This window comes from Bos javanicus, chromosome 3, assembly GCF_032452875.1.
Source record: "Bos javanicus breed banteng chromosome 3, ARS-OSU_banteng_1.0, whole genome shotgun sequence".
In the NCBI taxonomy this organism is placed as follows: Eukaryota; Metazoa; Chordata; class Mammalia; order Artiodactyla; family Bovidae; genus Bos; species Bos javanicus.
The window spans coordinates 52,522,678-52,548,177 of record NC_083870.1 but is presented as its reverse complement, the minus strand read 5'-3'; the positions used below and the strand labels follow the sequence as shown (position 1 = coordinate 52,548,177).

The 25,500-nt window shown below is 42.9% G+C and overlaps 1 long non-coding RNA gene across 1 annotated transcript in view; it reads left to right on the top strand.

Annotated features, from left to right (window-relative positions):
- Nucleotides 1–24,884, top strand: part of LOC133244296 (uncharacterized) — a 35,366-nt gene extending 10,482 nt beyond the window's left edge. Inside the window, exon 3 of the long non-coding RNA XR_009735358.1 lies at nucleotides 24,175–24,884. This is a non-coding gene — a long non-coding RNA (uncharacterized LOC133244296). The remainder of the gene's footprint in view (nucleotides 1–24,174) is intronic.
- The last annotated feature ends 616 nt before the right edge of the window (nucleotides 24,885–25,500 follow it).

The window sequence follows — 25,500 nt, the reverse complement described above, 5'->3', positions numbered from 1 at the left end:
AAAGTTTTTCATTTGGGTGAAGTGCAGTGTATTGGTATTTTTTAAAATGAGCTTGCTTTTGGTGTTGTATCTAAGAAATCTGCTTCATTCAAAGTCACAAAGATTTTATCTTATATTTTCTTCTGAAACTTTTATAATTTTAGCTGTTATATGGTCTGTGATCCTATATTGAGGTCTTTCAGATAATTTTCTTTTTTTGAAGTAAATTCACTTTTCTGCATCCAATTCCAGTGCTTATTTGTTGGAAAGGCTACAGTTTGTCTATTGAATTGTGTTTGCACCTTTGTTAAAAAATGGATCACTTTAAATGTGAGGTTTTTTCTGGACTCTCGATCCCATTCTATTGATCTGCATGGAAATTCTTGCACCAATACTACACTGTCTTAACCACTGTGACTTTATAGTACATTTTGATATTGAGTGGTATAAGTCTTCTACCTTAGGTCTTTTTTAAAAATGTGTTTTGACTATTCTAGTTCCTTTGCATTTCCATATAAACTTTGGGATCAATTTGTCAATATATGCAAAAAGGTTGCTGAGATTTTGATAGAAGTGTTGAATTTATAAATCAATTTGTGAGAGAATTGTGATGGACAGGGAAGCCCGGCATGCTGCAGGAAATGAGGTCGTGGAGTTAGACGCAACGGAGTGACTGAACTGAACTGAACAAAATTGAGTCTTCCTATTCATGGACTTGGAATGGCTTTCCATTTATTTAGATCTTCTTTAATGTGTTTTGTCTATGTTTTGTTGTTTTTAGTGTTTGTCGTCCACTTCTTTTATCAAATTTATTTTCCTACATATATTTTTGGTACTATGAATTCATTTGTGAATGGAATTTTTTACTTAATTTAATTTTTGGATTGTTTGATGTTAATATATAAAAATATAATTGGTTTGTGGCCTAACTCAAACTGTTTATTAGTTCTGATGGTTTGTTGTAGATTCTTTGAGATTTTCTATATACCATATTGTGAATGAAGACAGTTTTACCTATTCCTCTCCAATGTGAATGCATTTATTTATTTATTTAAGTGGTAAAAGGAGAACTCGCCTTCTTCCTGATCTAAGGGGGAATGGATTTCCTCTTTCACCATTAAGTGTAATTGTCTCTCTAATTGGCTTAAACAAACCCCAAGTACAATATTGGACCCAAATATTTTGTAAGTTGGGAAACATCAGAGACTGGAAGGAGAGATAGAGAAGCAGAGGTAGAAAGAAAGGAGAGGGAGAAAAAGAGAAAAGGATGGAGGAAGATACAGAAATAGAAGGAAAAGTGTCAATGATTCTTCTGAATGACATCAGCAAAGCTGATTCTGTCAATGGATTGTAACCAAGAGGGCATGGAGGGCTTGGACAGGAAATGATAAAATCCAAGACAATGCCGAGTGGCATTCCATCAGCATACAAAAAAACTTTATCTCAAGATAAGAATAAGTGCTATCTTAAATTGAGAGCTGGGAAAAAGAGGCTCCCTGAACTGGTATTATCTGTGTGGAAAATGCTGTTGGAAGGACTCGGACAGGATGTAGACATGCATTAAGGGAGAGCAAATCCCTTCAGTATGAAAGGAGAGCTTGAAATATTACATTAGCCAAGTATACCAGCTGCCCTGCCCATTAAATATTCATGCTAAAATCCCTGTCAGTCAACAGGAACAACCTTGTCCTTCTCAGACTTACTAAAGAGAGTTGTGTAGGTTATTCAGCAAATTTTAAGGGGAAAGAGACTTGGCTTTTTTTGTCCATGATGATGCCAAAGATGCATTTGGAATTGAAAACTGAACTGCTCCTTTCCCTGCCTGTCCTTTGACGAAAATGTGTCTGGAAGGTTAGGGGGTATGGTTGGTTGGTTCTCAAATGTGGACATCGTGGGAATCAACTGTGGACCTAATTGAAACGCAAACTCCTGGGCTGCCACTGTTCCCACCCACCACCATCTGATTAGTAGGTTACTGTGGGGCAGGGGGTGGGGGGTGGTGCGAGGGAGGTAGTGGACACATTTTGATGTATGTGGTCTGCAGGCCATTTCTTGTGAAACACTGGGATGGTAAAGGGGGCTGGCTTCTCAGACAGCCAACATGGTTACATGACCTTGGAAGCATCACCTAACTTGTAAGGACCCAGATTTTCTCAAACCTGAAGGATGAGGATAATAATGACACCTCCATCCTCAAAGGGCCATGGTAGGAACAGAATGAGATAATGTGGGTGAAGCACCGATATGAAACACTCAGCAAATGGTAGCTGTTGTCATCTTGAATTCAAGCAGAAATGAATTCTCCAATTCATAATGACTACAAGTGCATCAGCAGGAATGTTAGGCTCCACTGCACCTCACAACCCCGAGGTAAATTAAGATGTAGCAAAGAGTTAAATATCCCCAAAGGTCTCTGGCTTGGCTCAGTGGCTGATACAGGAAGCCATGCTTCCCACAGAGAAGTAGTGGCCTGACCTGTGGGGCCAGGATGCAGTGATCTATTGGCTAAGTCGGCTTTACAAAACCCTGATCACAGGGGTCTGTGTGACCCTAGTCTCCTTTCTCTGCCTCTGTGGTGAAGAGCCTGCTGGGAATGTTAGCGGTTCAGGAAGCTGTGCTGTGTGGAGGAAGGCACACTGACCCAGTTTCCTGTCCTGCCTCTCTCACTTGAAAGACTGTGCACATGTCAGGCCATTTCTGTCAATGTTCGTTTCCTTATCTCCTAAAATAAGGGCAAGCCAGATACTTGTATGTGGGCGCTGTGGTTTAGCACTCTGACACACAGCCTCCCTTTTGATTTCCACAGGGCTGTGGATTCCACAAAGCAGGAATTCTCTCCTGATTCACCTGTGAGCAGACTGAGCCCACAAAGGTGAAAGGACTTGTTAGAAATCACAGAGGGAGCCCTCAAGTCAGCCTGATTCTCCTAGTCCTCCCCATTGCATTACTCTGCCTTCGCTGCCTACCTTCAGGGGCAGCAATAAGGAATAAAGAAGCTTATGGATGTGAACATTCGTGGCCCACTTTGTGATCTGAAAGCACTGTGACAGGTCCTCATCAGCTGGAGTCTATTCATAGAAAGCTTTGGACTGACAGGCCAACGTATTTTAGAGAAAGTAATATCAATATGATAAGTGGTTAGTATATTGAGAATTCTTCAGAATTCTCTGCCAAGTTTTACATGGCAAATGTATGCTTTTCTCGTCATTGTCATCTTCCTTATTACTAACAATATCATTTATAACATTACACTGGCATACAGTGTCCTGGGGCCTTTTCTATCATGCTTTACATGGAACATCATGTTTATTTCCACCAATGTCAAGTGAGCATTAAAAACTATCTATGATAAAAGTACCATTATTACATACTCATTGTATAGAAGCAGCAGCTGAGGAACAGAGTTTAAATAGTTGGCAATGGTTTATGTGCAACAATATATGAGCTGAGATATATTTAAGTAGTTGACACAAAGTTAAATTTTGCAGCCATTTAAAGATGGTAAAGAATCTGCCTGCAATGCGAGCAGAGTTCAATCCCTGGTCCCCAGGTGGGAAGATCCCTGGAGAAGGGAATGGCAACCCACTCGAGTATTCTTGCCTGGAGAATTCCATGGACAGAGGAGCCTGGCGAGCTACAGTCCATGGGAGGGGTGGAGGAGGGAGGTGGTTGCAAAGAGTTGGACACAACTGAGTGACTAACACTTTCATTTTCTTTTCAAACATTTATTCATTTGAATTTTGCCAATTTTCTTTTCCTATTTTACAGTCGGTTTTTTTTTCAGAGCTGAAACATTTTTCTAGGTCCTTAGGAATTGTGCCTATAATGTTTTGTTAATGTCATTGCATAAGAAAACCCTGTGAGCACGGACATGGGCTTTACATAACAATGAGAGAAGGCCTGGAGACCGGGCAGATGGCATGCTGGCTCACTCTCATGCAAAACAGGATGCCACTGATGGAGAAGCTCCCAAACTGAATCCTTGGGGAAGCTTTAAAAAATACAGATTCTTAGGCCGAAATTCTCCCTATGTTGCAGACTCCATCCCCTACCCCACCTCTCTTCTACTGGACTGGCTCATTTTCCCAAGTCTCTGTCTTAGCAATCACTGTGCTTTGCCCCTCTTTTCAGGGAAGGCTCAGGAGCAGAAGCTTCAGCCACTCTCTTCCCTTAAACTCCATCATTCCTTCTTTCATTATCTTTATTGGGTCTCATTGACGTTATTGCCCCATTTTTATACTGCCAAATGACAAAACAAAAACAACTTAGTTACAAATGTGATGCCCTTCATTCAAGGGAAAACAATCCATGAACTGCAGGCGTATAGTGCCTTATAAACAGTGGAACAATCTTCCCAGGGGATTTTGGGCAAGCACAGGTAGAAGCAGCAACTAGGAAACAGGGCATGATTGACTAGGAGGTCAGAGATTTCCTTACAAGGCTAGCAAGTCTATTTTCTAGGGCAAGGTAAGCTAGCTAAGGAAAGCCTTGGTGCTCAGCAGTAAAGAATCTGCTTGTAGTGCAGATGTGGGTTCAGTTCCTGGGTCAGTAAGATCCCCTGGAGGAAGAAATGGCAACCCACTCCAGTATTCTTGCTTGGGAAATCCCATGGATAGAGGAGCCTGGGGGGCTGTAGTCCATGGTGTCGCAAGAGTCCCACACGACTTAGCAACTAAACAGCAGCAATAATGACAAGCTAGCTAAAGTGGAGCTGGAGGACTGTGATTGGTGTTTCCTGTAAATGCAGGGTGACTTAGGTTTAGATTTGTGGCCTGAGCTGGGCCACTGGCACAGCCTCCATTTAGTGAGTATCAAGTGTGAGTTAACTTTATTAATACATACTCCTATGTAAGCATAGCCTCAAACCACCCTTCTGACAAGGTTGCTGCTCTCAAGTCCCTGCAACGGAATTCCTGGGGATGTCTTTAGAGTCACTCCTCCCTTGACTTTACTCTGCCTCTAAAATCCACATGTCCTTCCTGTGGGCTCACCCCCTGTCTTGGGTTTTTGTCCAACTCCTCTGGGGTCCACACTGTCCCCATTGCCCCCTCAGCTTCTCTCTTTTGTCTGGCTTTCCACCTTCTGACCACAGACTTGGTGGGGACCCGCCTTCTCTTGTTTCTAGCGGTACGTAGACCAGGACTGTGAAGCAGGTTCTCTGATGGTGAAATACTTTAGATCAGGTGCAAATTATGGTCCCCACCTGGAACAGCTGCCCTCAGAGTTTACAAGTTTTGCCAAATTATTTGGTAAGGAAATTCCTTGATGTTAGCAGGTTTCTTCAAACTATCCCTCTATGACATTCTGAAATAAATTCCTGAGGCATGTAGGCACAGCAGCAGTGATATGTTTTGGTTCAGCTAAGTATTTGTTGGGTAGGTGGGAGGAAGGCAGAGGGAGCAGGAAAAGAAAAATAATATTTACTGAGCTGCTATATAAGCAAAGAAGGATATTTCAGTGTATTAAAAGTACCATAACCTTGCAAGAGACATGTTATTTGTGTTATGTAAAAGTCCTGAGACTTAAAGAACTTGAATACTTTGTCCCAGGTCAAACTATACATGAGTAACTGACCAGAACTAAAACACACCCTTTGGAACTGGCTCCAGAGTCCTCGCTCTTTCCATGGGATCACAATTCCTGAGAATACTATGTATGATCTTTTCAGCCTTCTCAGGTTATCCCATATGTCTGGAATCCCCAAGATGAAGTTTTAGGAGTTTAAACTTTCCCTGTGCTGGGCTTCGGTTTAAAATTCCCTTTCCTTCTGGCTCCAGAAACCCCCCAAAGAGATCTTTCCCTTTTGAAATACAGCTTCTCCCTCAGGTGATTTGTGGTGTTTGAGACAAAGCATAGCATTTGCCTGGTTCGCAAGCAGGAGTCACTGAGTTCTGCAGAGATCACCTGGGATGGAGTAGCTAGGTGTTTCCTGCTGAGGCCTGGACTGGAGCCCATGTTCTGCCACGGCCGGCTCTCCTGAGCCTCCGCGGCTCCGTGCTTTAGGCCACTGCAGCTGGCTGCAGAGTCTGTTATGGATCTGCTTTTAAATGCTTCTGATTGGGATTTGGGATTTTATAAAAGCTGAATCTGGCAGTTCCTGTTTTTTGGAGAAGATTGGTTGTGTCGAACCTTCCATAGATCAGAAAACTTTTTCACACTCCAGGTTTGTCCATCATTAACCAAACGAAAATCATGGAAGAGGCTCAAGGTTGTAAATGAAAGGAAAGAAAGGGCAAGTCAAACAGAAATACTAGATTGGGCTCTTGCTTTTAGCAGATAATCCCAGTAATCACATAAAGCAAGAATAAGATGCCACAGTTATTAAATGCCCTGAGGGTCTTGCTTTTAATTCCCCTTTCCTTAAAAAGTTATCTGTTCCATATGCACAAGCCACTTCCCACCATCCCCCACTCCCTCCATCATCACCCCCTCCCCAGTGCTAGAGAGATTCATTTATTCAAGGATTTATTTAGTGTCAATCAACAGCCCATCTGCCTTGTACCAAGAAAAAATTTTAAAAAGCAAAATATGGTCCCTTTCTGTTCTTTCGACACAGGCATGAACACCCTTCCCCCACATCCTTTATTCACAGCCTCCTTTTTCAATTATTTCTGTGTGTAAATCAAAGAAATTCTTTGCTTCACCTATCTTTCCTAAGCTCATCAAATCTAAGTTTTATTTCTAGGATTTCTAGGCCCCTAAAATTCACTTTTCCAGAAACTCAAGTCTTTGAGGAGTGAGGTTGCGTCCTAGCTGGCATTTTTTAAATCAATCTCTGAGAGCTTTTTCCAACGTGTGAACTGTTTTCAAAAGTCTTTATGACTCTGGATCAACACCAGAATGCTGTCTGCCAGAGGGGGCCCCCAAGAAATGTTCTTTTCCTTTTGGGGGGTCTATTTGCATGAATATTGGTCAAGAGTTTTGCAAATTAAAATGACAGCCACACTAAGTGGTGATTAAAACCAGAAAATGGATTAACAAAGGCTAAAGGTGAACTCCATGAAATAAGTGATTTTTGATAAAACAAAAGAGCTAGTTTCCACATTAGTTTCTCTGCTTTTTCTAAACTGACCAGAGTAGAAGCTTCTCTAAGCCACATTTTCTTTTCTGTGGCTTCTGGATACCTGGGGTACTGAATTCAGAGTTCTGATTGTGAGTGAGCTGGTGAGAAACACCTGTTGTAAGAAATAATGCCCTTGTTTCTCACACAGCATCAGTGGCACAGAGAAGCATTTACCTTTCACTAGATGTGTGTTCAGAGAAGGCAATGGCACCCCACTCCAGTACTTTTGCCTGGAAAATCCCATGGACAGAGGAGCCTGGTAGGCTGCAGTCCTTGGTGTTGCTAAGAGTCGGGGACGACTGAGCGACTTCACTTTCACTTTTCACTTTCATGTATTGGAGAAGGAAATGGCAACCCACTCCAGTGTTCTTGCCTGGAGAATCCCAGGGACGGGGGAGCCTAGTGGGCTGCCGTCTATGGGGTCCCACAGAGTCAGAAACAACTGGAGTGACTTAGCAGCAGATGTGTGTTGGAAATAGCGACAGAGAAGGTAGAAGGTGTACTGCTCTGTCTCAGGACCTCGAGACATTCAAAATTCCTATATGGCCAAGACCTGGAATAAGACCTCACTTTGGTAGAAGAACTTACCATCTAGAACCATCAGAGCCTTTTCATTACTAAGGTTGCAAGGAAAACCTGAGGAGCACAAATGTGAAAACAGGTGTAGTATCAGAAGAGACACTGGAAAAGATGGAGGCTAGGGGCAGGGCGGAGAAGGCAATGGCACCCCACTCCAGTACTCTTGCCTGAAAAATCCCATGGACGGAGGAGCCTGGTGGGCTGCAGTCCGTGGGGTCGCTAAGAGTCAGACTCGACTGAGTGACTTCACTTTCACTTTTCACTGTCCTGCATTGGAGAAGGAAATGGCAACCCACTCTAGTGTTCTTTCCTGAAGAATCCCAGGGACAGGGGAGCCTGGTGGGCTGCTGTCTATGGGGTCGCACGGAGTCCAACACGATTGAAGTGACTTAGAAGCAGCAGCAGCAGCAGGGGCAGGGCAGCCTGTGGAGATACAGGAGAGAGCAGAACGGTCAGTATTTGTGTTTGCAAGGTCTGGCTGGCCTGAGGACTACCAGCATCAGCAATTTCCAGCAGGTTTGTTTAAAATGTAGATACCCCGAAAGAACTGACTCAAAGTCTCTGTGGGTGGGCCCTAAATTCCAGAGTTTATCTTTTCAGGCATTTGTGATGCACCTTGAAGTTTGAAAATCATTCCTTTAGAGCTGGTGGAGCCAGCCTTACCTGTTACAAATTAGAAAGAGATGATCATTCATTGGTTCTAGCAAGGGAATTTACAGTTGTCCTTCAGAGTCTGTAGGAGGTTGGTTCCAGGACCCCTCCACAGATACCAAATCTGTTTGTGCTCGAGCCCCTTATACAATATGACATAGTATTTGCATATAATCTATACACATCCTCTGGTATACTTCAAATCATCTCTAGATTACCTGATACAATGTAAATGATATGTAAATAGTTGCACATGCTGGCAAATCCAAGTTTTGTTTTTTAGAACTTTCTGAATTTTTTTCAAATATTTTCAATCTGTGGTTGATTGAATCTGTGATGCAGAACCCACAGATACAGACAGCCAAATGTACTCTTAACTATAGACAGTCTTACATGGGTGCCTGGTTAGCAACCTAGACAGAATTACTGGGGCCTGCATCTAATCAGCAGATGGTAGCCACATGGAGAATCCAAATTCTGACCAGCCCTTCTTACATCTCTCCTTCTCCATCTCCTTTATCTCTTTTCTTTCTATTGTATACTGTAAGTAATTCCAAGATTTTTTTTGTTTTTTTACCAACCAGTAAAATAGGAAAACAAATAGACAAAACCAAAAACATTTTGGTGATCAACACAAGCCTGACTACTTTTAATTTTGCCAAGGAAAGACATTGAAAAATAGCAGCTATCATATATCTTTACCATGCTTATGCTGCTGCTGCTGCTGCTAAGTCACTTCAGTCGTGTCCGACTCTGTGCAACCGAATAGACGGCAGCCCACCAGGCTCCCGCGTCCCTGGGATTCTCCAGGCAAGAACACTGGAGTGGGTTGCCGTTTCCTTCTCCAATGCATGAAAGTGAAAAGTGAAAGTGAAGTCGCTCAGTCATGTCTGACTCTTCGTGACCCCATGGACTGCAGCCTACCAGGCTTCTCCGCCCATGGGATTTTCCAGGCAAGAGTACTGGAGGGGGCTGCCATTGCCTTCTGTGTTACCATGCTTATAGAAAAAAAATTTTTTTAATTAGCACTAATTTCCAAAAGGAGAAAGGATATGTAAATCAGTTTATGAAATTCACTGTGTTATTACTTTTCTCTATGTTTCCATTTTCTAGGAATTACTGGTATCTTTTAACTGTTTTATCCAAGAGCAATGCACTTCACTCATCAGAGTGGATAGAATGAGAGGACAATTAACTAAGAAGAGAATTGCTTTCTTTGCCTAGAAGAGGGAAGAACATTTGAGGAGGTGTTTTCAAGCTGTTGCTGAGTGCTAGGAAGAGTCATTTTCCAGAGATGAGATAGTGGAACTATATACATGGGAGTTGGGAATGCAAAGTGTGCTGGAAGATAGGAAAGCTGGTGGGTTTCTCAGATTGGAGAAAGAGAGAAGTTGAATACAAAAAAGATCTTACCGATTATATTGATTGATCACTCTGTGCTGGGATACCAAACTCAATTATGTCCCATTTAATTTTCACAGCAGTCCTACAATATGGAGTTCTACTTGACAAAAAGGTAAACTGAAGCACAGAGAGACTAAATTACTTGTCTAGGATCACAATTGCATGGGCCTGAAAAATATTTCTAGATCTTCATCTGAAGTCCATAATCTTTCTTTGTACCAACTTTTTCTCTTGGCCTTGGATGACAGGATATTATGGTTGGCGCTTACATGCAGCACTTCCTATGTGCTAAGACCTGCACAGGACACCTTACATCCATCCATTTACTCTTTAGAATAAGCCAGTGAGGTGGTTACACTTGTTACCATGTACAGATAAGAAACTCAGCCTAGAGAAGTTCATCAGTTTACAGAGCTAGATTTAAACCTAGGACTGTGATTCTGGAGCCCAGGCTCTTAACCACTCCATGGCCTTGAGCTAGGGTCACACAGTCCAGGTACCACGTACAGTAATATTTTTTCCTGAATGAAGTCAGTAGCAGATCAAAGAATTCTTTGTTTCTTAGCTCTTTTATCTGTCACATATTTCCCTCATTTCTCCCCCGCCCTAAACATACAACTGTAGTGCATTTGCTTGATAGACAATATGTACCAGAACTCTTAGCTCAAACAACTAGCTGTTGTGGAAGGAGTAGTGAAGGAGACCTGAGTAGGATCCCGGCAATGGTGAAGGCCCCCTAAGTCAGCAGGGGCAGATTAGGGCCCTGCTGAAGTTGGTGGAGATGGAGCCAAGGAGAGGAAGATGAAAGTTTCATTGACAGGAACCAAAGATAGTTCTTGCTGTGCTGATACTGGGCAGGGAGTCTCAAATGTAGTAGCCAATCGTTATGTTTTTTAAAACACCTCATACTAATCCTTCCTTAATTTTGAAGGGACTTTGGTTCTATCAGGGCTATCTCTACACAAATGGGAAAAGCATTCAAAGCAAGTCCACAGTTTTCAGGACAAGTTTTTAACGTTTATTGAGCATTTATCACATATCAAACAGAGGGAATACTGAAGGATTTGGGGGATATTTCCCCCCCTAGGGTGACCAACCAGATCCTAATTGTCCTCTAATTTTAGCTCTGGAAGTCCCATGGCCCAGAAACCCCTCACTCCTGGGCATACTAGGTTGAGTGGCCACTCCAACAGATGATTAACACAAGGTCTCTGTTCTTAAGGAGCTCACAGTTCAGAGACAATGGAAGAAAATACATAAAACAATCATGACAGTCCAAAGGTTTCGGTAGGGTGTTTCATTCAAGAGGAAATGGCAGTTTGACATCTTTTCTGTGCCCACTAATGCTATAATAGTCAGTGATTTTCATTCGTTATAAACTCTGAGCATTAGCTCATTTGGTGGATTGCACTGTGAAATGGAAATCATGGCAGAATTTATATTTAAGCAAAATTTTGTTTTTATCTAAAATACACTATCTTTTTTCCCCTGGAATAAATTCTTTCACTCTGTTAGTGATCCAATCTGTATGGTTTTTTGCTTCATTACTCTGCTGAAAATGTACAGGCATTGGCTACACTGTAGTGGAAATATAATGCAAACCATGTGTGTAATATAAAGTTTTCTAGTAGCCACATTTAAAAAAAGGAGTAGGTGTAATTAATTTTAATAATATATTTAATATACTTAATTAATACATTAAATGTTATTTTAATATGTGATCAATGTTAAAATTGAGATTTTTTTGGTATTAAGCTTTCAAAATTCAGTCTGGCCACATTTGAAGTGCTCAGTAGTCCTAAGTGACTAGTAGTTAGTTTTGGATGCCACAGGTCTATACAAAGTCATGTAGAGAATACAATTAGTTTGATAATTAAAGTCAAAACTCTTTGCCTAAATTAATGGACTATTTTGAAGGAAAATGCTTACTTCTGCCTAGGTTTTGGACTCCTCAATAATGTGGACCATCCTGCCACTGACCCCTAGGTTCCTACTGAATTGAACACAAATTCTAAGCCCAGGAGCAGAGGCACATCTAAAGAAGACCTGTAGGTGGGAACTGTGCATTCTTTCTTAGCTGAGGGAGCCCTGCTGAACACGTTTCGAAGACACCATTCTTAGGTCTGATTTTGAAACAGCCGCAGGTGTTGCCAGTTACGCCCAAGTCCAAGGGGTATCATGAAGTTTGCAAAACTAATATAATTTACATTCTTGGATTTATAAAAAGCAGTCATTGTACGTGCCTCATGGTACACTGTTGATGGGAAAGGGGGAGAATTGTGAAACCCAGCACACAATGACCCAATGTTGTAATTCCCCAAAGGCTGCAAAACACAAACAAAAACGATGCGACAGAGATGATAAAAACACTATGAGAAAACATTGAGTTGGTGTTTAGAGAACCCAGTCCTCTCTCTGCATGCTTTGTCAAATGACATATCTGCTCAATGCCAAATGGACACTCCACTTTTCCTTCGATTAATACATTTTTTGACACTCTGCTTGTTGGCTATAAGCATTTCTGCTACTTTTGCTCATTGAACCTCAAAATGACTGCACTCACACTCCATTTTTTCATTATTCATTCATTTTGCAAACATTTACCAAGGCTTCCTGTGTTTCCAGCATTGAGCTAGGCACTGGGGCTGAGGGAGGAATTACAAAAATGCTCAGCATCTAGTGGGGTGAGATCAAGAAGCAAAGAGTTGCAGAGTGTTTGTTTGTGGAAGCAAGTTCTCACAAAGCGTTAAGTGAACCCAGCTAGAGAGCTATGAGGTCAGTTCTGGATCTGGTTGGGTAAAGGATTAGCCTGGGCGGGGAGGGCTGTGTGGAGCAGTATTACTTGATCTAGTTGGAAGGGTGGGGAGGAAGTGGAATAAGCCTCTTAAAGCAAATAGCCTGAGTCAGGGGAACAAATGTGTTGAAGTTCTACCAATTAACAATGTTGTTGCCAGTCAATGTCTCAGCAGCCTGTGGTTGGACTGGGACTCTCAAAGGTACCAGAAGCAGACAGGGCAGGGAAGATCCTGGATGAGAAACAACTTTTATTGACTTCGACACATTTTTCTCCTCAGTTGGCCTTGACCTGTCATTCAAAGTAATCTCAGTGAAACTTTGGCACCATTCCTCCCTTCATTTTATTTAGGAAGAAATTATTCATCCAATAATTTTGAACTCTTACTAGATACCAGATGTAGACTGGGACTGCTGCTGTTGCTGCTTGGTCGCTCATTCCTGTCTGACTCTTTGTGACCCCGTGGACCATAGCCCTCCAGGCTCCTCTGTTCATGGGATTTTCCTAGCAAAAATATCAGGGGATCTTCCCAACTCAGGGATCAAACCCACGTCTCCTGCTCTGCAGGTAGATTCTTAACCACTGAGCCACCAGGGAAGCCCAGACTGGGACCAGACATAGGAAAATATGACATAATCCTTTGCACTGGAGCTAAGGGGTGGAGGAGGTCACTTATAGGCACACATATTCAGATATGGTATCAGATATATTCAGGTGGGACTTCCATGGTGATTCAGATGGTAAAGAACCCAGCTGCAATGCAGGAGACCCCAGTTCGATTCCTGGGTCAGGAAGTTCCCCTGGAGAAGGGATAGGCTACCCACTCCAGTATTCTTGGGCTTCCCTGGTGGCTCAGACGGTAAAGAATTCACCTGCAATTTGGGAGACCTGAGTTTGATCCCTGAGTCAGGAAGATCCCCTGGAGAAAGAAATGGCAACCCACTCCAGTATTCTTGCCTAGAGAATCCCATGGACAGAGGAGCCTGGTTGGGCAAATTCATGGTCTTGCAAAGAATTGGACATGATTGAATGACTAACACTTCAACTTCCACAGCTCCTGGGAATTGGGGCATGACATATATGGCAGACACTATACAATTTTGCTTGGATTTTGAGGGCCAAGAAGACCCCCCGCCACTGTCATTCAGTAATACTGGAATGAAATGCATGACTGGAAGCTGATGACCTGTGTTCTCACTCTGCAGCAATGATGTGTGTGTGTGTGTGTCTGTCTGTGTTTGTGTGTGACAGAGAGAGAGAGCTAGAGCCAGTCAAGTACACGTCAGAGTGATGGGAAGGGTCTATATGGCAGTGCCTGTTCTCTGATCCCGAATCAGACCTTCTTTTGGAACTGGAGTGTCCTTAGACATCCTTTTATCTTTTTTTCAAAATTCCTCCCTCAATGACTAAACAGTCTGAGCTCTAGACACGTATACTGATGTGTCATCGAGCGCTGTGAGCTTATCCCGAGTTTCCCTGGCCCCCTGTGTCCTTCTTTCCATCACGCTGCCTTCTGACCAGCTCTGTGAACAAGCAGGTGGCATGGCTCTAGACACAGGAAGACCTTATCGGTGTTCGCTTTGAGCAAGTTCAGCATCACAGGCCTAAGCCCGCTGCTTTGTTGGAATGTCCTGCATCCTCGCTTACAGCCCCACCTCCTCTGTCTAGAGAGTCTCCTCAGTCTTCCTTATCAGGGCAGTATCCCAGCACTGGCAGTCAGGGGACGCTCTGTTACTGTTGACTGACTGAGCGGCTGAGATGTAATTCCATCCAACTCCAGTCATACAAACCCAGACTGAGGTCACCAGCAGCTCTTGGCGGCAGCTGCAATAGTGGCAGTTATGCCTTGTATTTGGATGGCTCTTTGCTGTTTCCAAATCCATTAGCCTGCTTAGCCACATTCAGTCTCAGGTACCCCTACAGGATGAACATTAGCCTGAGAGTAAAGGAAACCTGAAAAATTCTGGACTTTTCTCTGGCATTTTCATTCAGGCACACAATGCCTGAAACACCAATAAGTTGCTCTATGTTATATAAGTTCTGAGGGAATGGCATCATTAACCTCAGAGTAAGAGTGATTCTTAGATACATAACGTTAAAGGGGCTGCCTTTCCCACTTTTGTCTGTGGAACTGTAATTTATTTAATTGGAGTTTTTCCTGGATACTCAGCCCAAAACCTAGCAGGTATTTGGTGAGTAAATGCAACTTTCTTACAAAGGTCTTAGTCTGAGAATGCAACAGAAGGTGGGGTTTATACCTTCCTCACATCTGACTTCCTCAGAGAGGCTACTTCCTCATGGCTGAGGGGAAGGACCACATCTGTGCTAATCAGTTCTGCAATCCCAGGACCAGGCATTTTCAGTGGATGAATAGATGAATGGATGGATGCATGGACTGACGAAACTTCAAAGAATTGGCCCACATTAGAGAAGTTTTGACTTCTCCTTCTTTGTCATTCCAGTTGATTACTTCGTGTGTGTGTGCGTGCTCACTTGTGTCCAACTCTTTGTGACCCCACGGATTGTAGCCCACCAAGTTCCTCTGTCCATGGAAGTTTCCAGCAAGAATACTGTAGTGGGTTGCCATTTCCTACTCAGGGGCGTCTTCCCGACCCAGGGATTGAACCCACATCTCTTGGGTCTCCTGCATTGGCCGGTGGATTATTTACCACTGAACCACCTGGTAAGTCTGATTTCTTCATAGAAGAGCATTATAATGAGCAGGCAAAAGAAGACTGAATTCATGAATACAGAGAGCAGTTTAAAAGGCCGGATAGCAGGGAATTTCTCCACGCACACAACAAAGAATCTAGGGGGAAATAAATTTTGAAAATACACATGCATTTTTTTTTTAGGACCAGGTACTTCATCTTACTTTATTCTCACAAAAACATCCTGATAGGAAGAGCAAAAATTAAGTGGCTATTTCCCTGCATAGTTTATTTTACTGAGGACATTCCATGCATCATCTCATTTAAAATTCAGGCCAACACTATTAGTATCCCCATTTTACAAACGAAGAAAGTGAAACTTCAAGAGATGAGACAAGATGTGACAGTTGCAGGAACTGAACCTAATTCCAAAGAATATGTTCTGCACTCTGTGATTTACATAAGGAGGTTAACTTGATTTTCTTTTAGAGAGATGAAGAAACTGAGCCTTATCAACTTGAGAATCCTACTCAAGCCAGTAAATAGTAGAACCAGGACTCAAACTTAAGTTGGCTTTACTTTAAATCCTGTCCGCTTTTCAACTCTCCAAACTCTCTTCTTTGATATACTCAGTGGTTTCAAGGCAGACCACCAAAAGTGACTTTAGATGGATACAGAAAGAATATTTTTGACCTGAAACTTGGAGATGATATCTGATATACATTAAAAGAAAAAAACCCAAAACCAAAGAAACACCAAGATTTCCCTAACAGAAAATAGAATCAGATCTGTGTCAGATGATTTTAATTAAACATTATTAAAATTTTTTTTAAAAAACTTATTTTATTGAACAAGCATTTCATGCTCTTGGTATAAAGCTATGTGAAAAGATATATAGTGAAAAATAGTTCTTCTCTCCCTCTGTTACCCAGTTGCCCTCCCATGGAACTACTCACAACCCCAACACTAGTGGTACATGTGTGGGCTACAAACCTGACTTCTCTCCACCCCCAGTCCATACACACTGCCTAAGAGCAGGAGGAAGGGAGAGAGAGGAGGAGAGGATGAAGGCGATGGAATGAATGGTATTTGCCTCTAGTGGCCGCCACAGGAGACAGGAAGTTAGAGGCCAGTGTCACTATTGGAAGGATACTGGGTCCTTCTCCCTGCCGCTCGCTCTCTTCCCCTTCCCCAACTGCTGCAATAGAGCCCATCTAGGTTTGTTCCAGTGCTGAACTTGGGAGCATCCAGAGGCCATGCCCCTGGGAACTGGGAACGTTGGCATGCTCCTGATTGGCTGTGAGTCACCTAGAGGCCCAAGCCCACGGGACACAGAGGAATAAGAAGGCTGAGGCTGTGTGATAATAGTAGCTAACCAGTTGGGTGGGAAACAAGTCCCTTCTGGGGACATTTTGGGGCTGTGAGCTTAGGTCACACTTTTAAATGAGTGGAGGTGATCAAGCAGTAGACACAGGCCTGTGATAACATTACCACTCAGTGAGTGCTTGTTGTAGGATGCTATGCACTGCTGACTACGTGAAGCATCACCATTTCCTCCTTTCAGCCAGGCATGTTGTTTTTGTTCAGTCGCTCAGTCGTGTCCGACTCTTTGCAACCCCATGGACTGTAGCCCACCAGGCTCCTTTGTCCATGGGATTTCCCAGGCAAGAATACTGGAGTGGGTTTTTTCCTTCTCCTGGGGATCTTCCCCACCTAGGGATCAAACCCATGTCTCCTGCATTGGCAGGTGGATTCTTTACCATTGAGCCATCTACACACACACAATCAAGCACGGAAACTCCTCAAAGCACGATCGCTTTGGCTGGCCCAGTTATTGTCTTGCTGAGGACTGGAGAAAGTAGAGGACAAAAATAAGTGGGGAAAAAAAATAAAGAAAAGAGGGCTTGCCTCATTCCCAAATCGTGTGTATCCTGAGAGCAGGAATGCTTGATCCCTGTAGTTGCAGTAGAAAATACCCTGTCAGTGTCACTGGTTGCTGCTGTTGTTTTTGTTTGCCAACCTTGAAGAAGCCCTTCAAGACAATTTTATCCAAATCCTTGGCATTCATACATGAAGAAACTGCAGGTGGACTGAGGGTGTAGTGACATGCACTACATGGTCACAGTCAGTACCAGCATCACCCAGCCGAAAAGACCTACTGGAGACCCATCCAGCTGGCCAGTGGATGGTGTGCACCCATACTTGGTCACAGGCTAACCAGAGTGTTCCCCACAACCCTGTTACTGCTTGCTAGCATGTTCATTGCCTCTGAGGTCTATGGCTGGAAAATCAGGTTTTTCAGGTCTAAAAACACTATAACACATTCTTCATTTCCCCAGCAGTGCCTCAGAGGCCTCAGGAAATTGATCCATGATAGCCAAACTCTATGAGGTTGATTTGTAATCAAGGAAGCTAATAATTTACAAGGGGGATGCAATCTACTCCAGAATCTCTTTACCTGGTAGTAGGCCTCTTCGTGAAATAAAAAAAACACATAATAGGAAAATTGCCTGATACAGCAGGAGGAACAGGCCTACTGAAGTTTATTCAATATTGGGCATTGGAAAATCTGCTGTTATCCTTCTGGCCTTTTCACAGAAAGAGTTGCATCTTGGGTTTGAATTTTAGCTCTGACATTACTAGTTGTGTGACTTTGGCTAGTTTTTTGATCCTTCTGAGACTTCATCTCTCCACAGGTCCAAAGGGGTTACCTACTATATACCATCTACTTCTCTTAGATAGTATTGGATGCTCTGAGATTTGGGTTCTCAAATACTGTTAAGTGGATGATAATTTTCACCTTTCCTTGTCTCAGTTCAGTTCAGTTCAGTTGCTCAGTCGTGTCTGACTCTTTGTGACCCCATGAACTGCAGCACGCCAGGCCTCACTGTCCATCTCCAATTCCCGGAGTCCACCCAAACCCATGTCCATTGAGTCGGTGATGCCATCCAACCATCTCATCCTCTGTCATCCCCTTCTCCTCCTGCCCTCAATCTTTCCCAGCATCAGGGTCTTTTCAAATGAGTCAGCTCTTCGCATCAGGTGGCCAAAGTATTGGAGTTTCAGCTTCAACATGAGCCTTCCAATGAACACCCAGGACTGATCTCCTTTAGGATGAACTGGTTGGATCTCCTTGCAGTCCAAGGGACTCTCAAGAGTCTTCTCCAACACCACAGTTCAAAAGCATCAATTCTTTGGCACTCAGCTTTCTTTAGAGTCCAACTCTCACATCCATACATGACCACTGGAAAAACCATAGCCTTTACTAGACGGACCTTTGTTGACAAAGTAATGTCTCTGCTTTTTAATATGCTGTCTAGGTTGGTCATAAAAATGTATAATGCAGTGAGTTTTCATCATGCCAAATTCACGGAAACATGTGATGTTAAAATGTGCTTTATTTCACCAAATGGTGGTGATAAGAGACCATCTTTTTAAAGATGTTTTTACTTAGCTGTAGAAGAAGCTGGGCTCTCGGTCTAGTCACATGGGATTTGTACCTGCATTTTTAGGGCTATTGGATTAAGTGACTGCAGAAAAATAAAGTGGTATATACCCTCTTTTGCTTTCAGGTCTTCTGCTTGATTAGTGATTTCAGTGAATATAGGGATAAAAACTGAAATTCCTAAAACAGAAAATTTTAAATTCCTGCTATTCAGTCTCAAACTTCTAATTTATCTCGAGAGAGAATGTTTGCATTTGGTGGTACACAGGTTTCTGTGGCATATTCTTCGCTATGTGCCTACACATCTACCTTTGTTTGCCTTTATATGAATACTCCAGTGTCTGTTGATCTGGGTTTCATGTGAGACCACTAATGGAGATTCTTTTACCGTCTGATCCATCCCTGGTGTTTTAGACAGTGAAGAATATACCTGCAATGCTGGAGACCTGGGCTCAATCCCTGGGTTGGGAAGATCCCCTGGAGAAGGCAATGGCAACCCACTCCAGTATTCTTGCCTAGAGAATTCCATGGATAGAAGCTATGGTCAATGGGGCCGCAAAGAGTCGGACACAACTGAGCAACTAACACTTACCACTTATTTATTGATGGAGATGCCGATATTATGACTGAACTTGGTTGGAGTCCCTCATTTCTGTTGGGAGTTTTGTCCTACAGGTTTGTCCAAGAGAAAAGAACTTTGGAGACAGCACAGCAACGTTTCAGTCTGCTCATGGGTCAGTAACTTCCAGAACCATCTGGGGTGTGTTGGGGTGGGGGGTGGGGTGAAGCTGCTGAGGAAGGCTTCAGCCTGTGGCTTTATGTGAAGAGAAAAAAGACAATGAGAACAAGGAAGGGAGAGCGGAGAGGATAATTATTTGAGTGAGGCAGGCTCTTGAAATAAAACATCCATATGGCCCTCTGGGGGGAAAAAAAAACAGTTAAAATTTGAGAGCTAGATTGTGAGCGACACCTGTTGTGTTTAGAGGCAGAGTTATTTAAGTACCAGCACCCTGGACTCCATTTCCGGTGCACACAAGCTGTTATTCTGCTCTGGAAACTTGAGCAGAGAGGAAGGGAGAAGGAAAAAACAGTCTGGGTGAGCTGACTAAACCCAAGCTTGGATAGAGGAGGGGGCATGTCTGGCTGCTGCTGCAAGCCTCAGGTAACTGGTAACTTCCATGAGATCGCCCTGGATTGGGACCCTCGTTCCATTCTTCATCCTTGTAAGACAGGCGTCTGGTTGCTTCCTTTCAGTGTTGTTTGTTGTCATTATTATTGTTTAGTCCCTAAGTCATGTCCAACTCTTTTGCAACCCCATGGACTGTAGCCTGCCAGGCTCTTCTGCCCATGGAATTTCCCAGGCAGGAATATTGGAGTGGGTTGCCATTTCCTTCTCCAGGGTATCTTCCTGACCCAGGAATTGAACCCAAGTCTCTTGCATTGCAGGTGGATTTTTTCCTGCTGAGCCAGTAAACTGAAGTTTTCACCCTGTTCACAAGCTTACAAAAACTTTTTTGTAACCTGTAGTTATAGACTGTAACTGTTTTGATTCTTGTGAATCATTTCATGTAAGTCAAGGGAGGCTGAAAACACAAGCAGGGCCCTTTTGGCAGCTTTCTGGGCTGTCCTGTCCTTGCAACAGCTGCGAAGGAAGGCTATGCCAGAAATCTGAGGGTGTTTGCAAGCATGGTTTGGGAAGATTCATAAAGGATATAGGTCTGTCGTAGTGATGGTTGGAAAGTCTTGGTGATATTTTGTGGTGGAGGTGGTGGTGAAGGCAGGTTTCAGGCACTGATGTGCATAGGAGGTGAGGTTAGTTCCAGCTGTGTGCTCAGAGGAAAGTTTAGAGTACCATCATTTTTCATCTGCACCAGTCTCCTAACTAGCTTTCTTGCCTTGGTGGCACCAAACCCACTCTGCTGGCTCACAAAGTTGATTGTGTGTGTCTTAACCTAACTCGGAGAAGGCAATGGCACCCCACTCCAGTACTCTTGCCTGGAAAATCCCATGGATGGAGGAGCCTGGTGGGCTGCAGTCCATGGGATCGCTAAGAGTCGGACACGACTGAGTGACTTCACTTTAACTTTTCACTGTCATGTATTGGAGAAGGAAATGGCAGCCTGCTCCAGTGTTCTTGCCTGGAGAATCCCAGGGACGGGGAGCCTGGTGGGCTGCACAGGCTATGTGGTCGTACAGAGTCGGACATGACTGAAGTGACTTAGCAGCAGTAGCAGCAGCAACCTAACTCTGTGTTTGGCACATCAAATTGATAAGCTTGAAACTGGCCTTGGTGGGGGAATTTACTCTACAGAAATTGTCAAGTACCAGAAATCAAGGCTTTTGTTTTTCCCCAAAGATCTGATTCATCAGCATAGCACCTTGCTGCTTCCATTCCTGTCTCCCTATATTCGTTTCCTTCTATAACTATAGTGTTTCATCAACAGATAGAGCTGATTATTGTCACCTGTGGTTTAAAACATCCACCTTAGGAAATTCCCTGGCAGTCCAGTGGTTAGGACTGCACACTTTACTAGCGAGAGTACAGCTTCAATACCTGGTTGGGGAACTTTGTAAGCTGTGTGGCACGGCCAAAAAAATAAGTAAATAAATGAAATAAAACAAAACACCTATGGTCTTCTGGTTGCTCTGAAAAGGCCCACAATCTTTATCTTAGCTTATGAGGCCAGTCTGCACAGTCTGGCCCCTACAGGTGTCTCCTGCCTTTTCTTGTACTAGACTTCACCTTACTTTATGTGCTCCATCAGTTCTTCCAACAGAGCTTCTCATTACAAGTTCTAAACACAAGCTCTTTTTATTGCTGTGTTAAGAGCTATTTGCTGCTCACCAGATATTCACAAACTTCCTGACATTTCCCAGCCCACTTGCAGTTGGGTGGGGCCATGTGACCAGTTCTGCTGAGTTAGCTGTGAGTTGAAGTGACACGTAGCAAAAGAGTTAGGAGCTGATGTGCCATCATCCAGCTTTCTCTTCTACAGCTGCAGTCATGGAGGCCATATGTTGAGACAGCAGAACCACAGGCTGGAGGAACCTGGTTGCTGAGTCAGCACATGGAGAACAGCTGTCTTTAGAAAGCTGCCTGGTTGTCTGTGCATGTCAGGGAAATAAACATTTGTTCTGTTTAGCCACTGAGATTCAAGAAATTTCATTACCACAAGATAATTTAGTCCAGCAGTTCTCAAACATTTGAGTCTCATTTGACCTCTTTAAAGTCTTAAAAATTACTGATAATCCTAAAGAGCTTTTACTTCTGTGGATAACATCCTGTAATATTTCCATATCAGATATTAAAACTGAGACTTTGAAAAAAAATTTTAATATGTACATATTAATTCCTTTTAAAATAACATAAATAACAAGTTTTATGAGAAATAGCTTTCAAAGGAAACTAGGAAGAATGATCCTATTTTACTTTTTCACAAATCTCTGAATTAATTGAAGAAGACTGGATTCTCATATCACTCCTGCATTCAGTCAGTTGCAATCCATTCTGTTGTGCTAAGGTACAAGAAGAAAATCTGGCTGCACACAGATAATGCAGTTTCAGAGAGGTGTATTTTAATACACCTCTGTATTTTCTGATGCTTGTGAATATTCTTTTTGGATACTACAACAAAATTTGACAAGTGGTAGTTTTTAAAAAGCTAGTCATAACACGGACATAACACAACAATATCAATGAACTTTCCATACTCTGTTAGCGTTAAAATCCATTAGAGTATCTTGCACTTTGAATGGATCATTCAGCCGTGCATGATTTGGTGACCTTATGCACTAGTTACTTGGGAAAAATTGGTTCATTGACTTATATAGATATTCCAAATGTTGACATACTTCATTATATAATATTTTAAAATCATATTAATTAGCATCATCATTCATCACACCAGAGTCTTTAAGTATTAGGAAACTGTCAAGCTCATAACAGTGGCTGCAAGTTTTCTAAAATTCTAATTTTTGTTTGAAAGCTTGAATTTTATCTTTGGCAACAAACACTGTCAGTTATTTTCCTTGAAGTGACAGATTCACTTTATTCATTCTAAAAAAAAAAAAAAACCTGCCAAGAACCCAAGATGGAATAACCATAGTTTGTCAGTAGTTCTTTTTCAGGTAAAAACTGTGTTCCATGATAAAAGCAGCCAGTTCCATTTACAACTCAAAAAATCAAACAAGTGCTTTTCCTCTGAACAGCCATGGGATTTCTGTATGCAGTTAGGAGTGCTTTGTGCATACCCCCCATTTGTCACAGTGACTATTGAAAAGATGTGTACTCAAGGATAGTGATTTAATAAAAGAAATCACTTTCACTGCTTAATTAAAGGCATTTCTAAATAAAGCTGACTTCCCCCATCCCCACAAGTGCATGGAAAAAGAATGCAGTGGCTATGAGTATAGTCTGGTGCCACTGCCTCAGTTTGTGCTAAGGGCTCAGCAGTTCTCCCTCCAGTGCTTTTATATCATCAGTGCAAATGTCAATCCAGCTGAAAAGAGGCGATAACATCTTCATATATTTATAAATTATAATGTTGGCCTTGAGGAACCTCTGGAAGGATCTCTGGTACCCACAGTAGAATGAAGACTGCACTTTGAGAACCAGCAATCCAGCCCATCCTCAGTAATTCACTCCTACTTTCCTTCTGGCTAGAATATACTCCCTCCCCCACCTCATTACCAGGCCATCACATTGTAGATATGATGCCCAGGTTCATGACCAGACTCTCAGGGATCCTTCTTTGACCTCCTAGGTCTGTTTCCCTTTTAACATTCTCACATACCTCATATACACCTTCACTTGTGCTGTGCTGTGTCACTCAAAGTCGTGTCCAACTCTTTGCGACCTCACGGACTGCAGCCCGCCAGGTTCCTCTGTCCGTGGGGGTTCTCCAGGCAAGAATACTGGAGTGGGTTGCCATGCCCTCCTCCAAGGGATCTTCCCAACTCAGAGATCGAACCCAGGTTTCCCACTCTGCAGGCGGATTCTGTACCGACTGAGCCACCAGGGAAACCCATACACCTTCACTTACCGCAATAGTCATTTTACATCCACATCTGTCTTCCTTGCTAGATTTTAAGCACTGATGGAGTAGGGATGGGCTTTAGGGGCTCACTATTAGTTTTCAGTGTCTGGAGTGGTGTCTGGTACATACTAGGACTCAAATCTTAGTTGACTGAATAAATGTTTTGAAAAAATCATGTGAAAAGGCCTAGTGGAGGTTCCTGTTCATTTGGGACTAACTTGAATGACTCTGGGACCTTGACTAAACTTTCAGTCACCCAGGTTTTCCCACGAACAGGTTCCATATTAAAAAGATAGCAGGCTTGTGACTGGTACCTAAAATATCTATGATCAGCTGTTTCCTGTTTCTGAATAAGTCATGTGTGTGTGTGTGTGTGTGTACACATGTAAAGACACAAATAATATTTGACAATATTATGTAGTTCTGTTTTTATCTCATCCCTTGGAACCTTTAATAAGAGTTGCTAATAGTTAGGAAGCTGATTTCAGTACTAATGCATTTGCTTCCCTGGTGAAGATTGGTAAATTCTGTGAGGATAATGATCATTTCTTTCTCTTCCTTTCTCTCTACAGTGTCCAGCCCAGCACCTGGTATACAGAAAACATTCAGTAAATGTTCATTAAATTGTCACATGGCAAGAAGTAAAGCAATGTGGCAGAAAGAAGCAAAGGCAAAGAACTTGGGTTGGGAGCTGCCCAAGGATTATTTAACCCCACCATCTTCCCTGTCCAGGAAGACATTTAGGTACAGCCTAAACGTCTGCTATTGTGGCTGCTGTTGGCCACCGAAGCAGCTCTTAGACCCATCTCCTTTCTATTCTGTATCCAAGATGTCCAGGGCCAAACCACCCCACCCTTCTGGAGAAGGGTGGGGGCCATTCCCATGGTTCTCAGCCTGTGCTGTACATTAGGTCCTCCCAGAAAGCTTGTGGAAAAATACCATCTCTCTAGGGAGGGCCCCAGGTATCAGTATTCTGAGCAACTACCCTTGTGATTCTGCTACGCAGCCAGGATATAGACCCATAGAGCCAGACAAGAAGGACACTCAAGTGCTCATGGGGCTCCCCCTACTTTCATGGGAATAACTTGAAAACCAGGTAATGAGTCCCTGAGAAATTAACATATGGCTGTGGGTCGCCATGATGGCTGTCACTGCTGGAGAAGAGTGCATGGGACTGGGAGCAGCTCCACACCTGACTCCTGAGCCATGGGACTACCTCTGAGTGGTCTCAGGCTCGTGCTGCTTAAGTCCCCCTTGTGTAATCAAATCCATTTTTAAAGCACTGTGGTCTCAAAATCTGTTCTTCACACCTTCCAGTTACTTGAGCCAGAGGCAAGTGGAGTGGCATGATGCCATAGAAAGACAGGTGTGTGATTAAGGTCCGCTTATAGAGAAAACCTCAAGGGAAGTCACGTGCTGACAGTACTGGGAGTAGGACTTATAATAAGCTCTTGTTTATAGTTCATTAGAGTTCAATAGCTCAACAACCCCCTTCTCTCACTTCTGCTCCCTACTCTCCCATTCAATGGTTTCCCCTAATAGGGTTCTTTAAATGATTCTCTAAAGGTGAGGCAAGTCTACCACCCAGGTCCAGTTATAGTTTTAATGGTGTTTACACAGAGTAGCTCAGCTTGTTAGACCATCAAGCCTCAAGGACCGGCAGAGCATCTGCTCAGGGCTCTGTTAAATTAACCTTTAGTCAGTTTGCCCTAATTGACCCAGTGCTTCACTCCCAGGGCATCCTAAGTATTTAAAAGCATATAATGAAAGATCTGACTAGCCTGTAACCATGGTGGTTTAAGAGAGCTGCTACAGCATTCCTTTTGAAATATCCCACTGAATTAAAAATTATTTAGGAGATTTGGGGGGGGTTAACAAAAATGAATTAATTTGGGAAG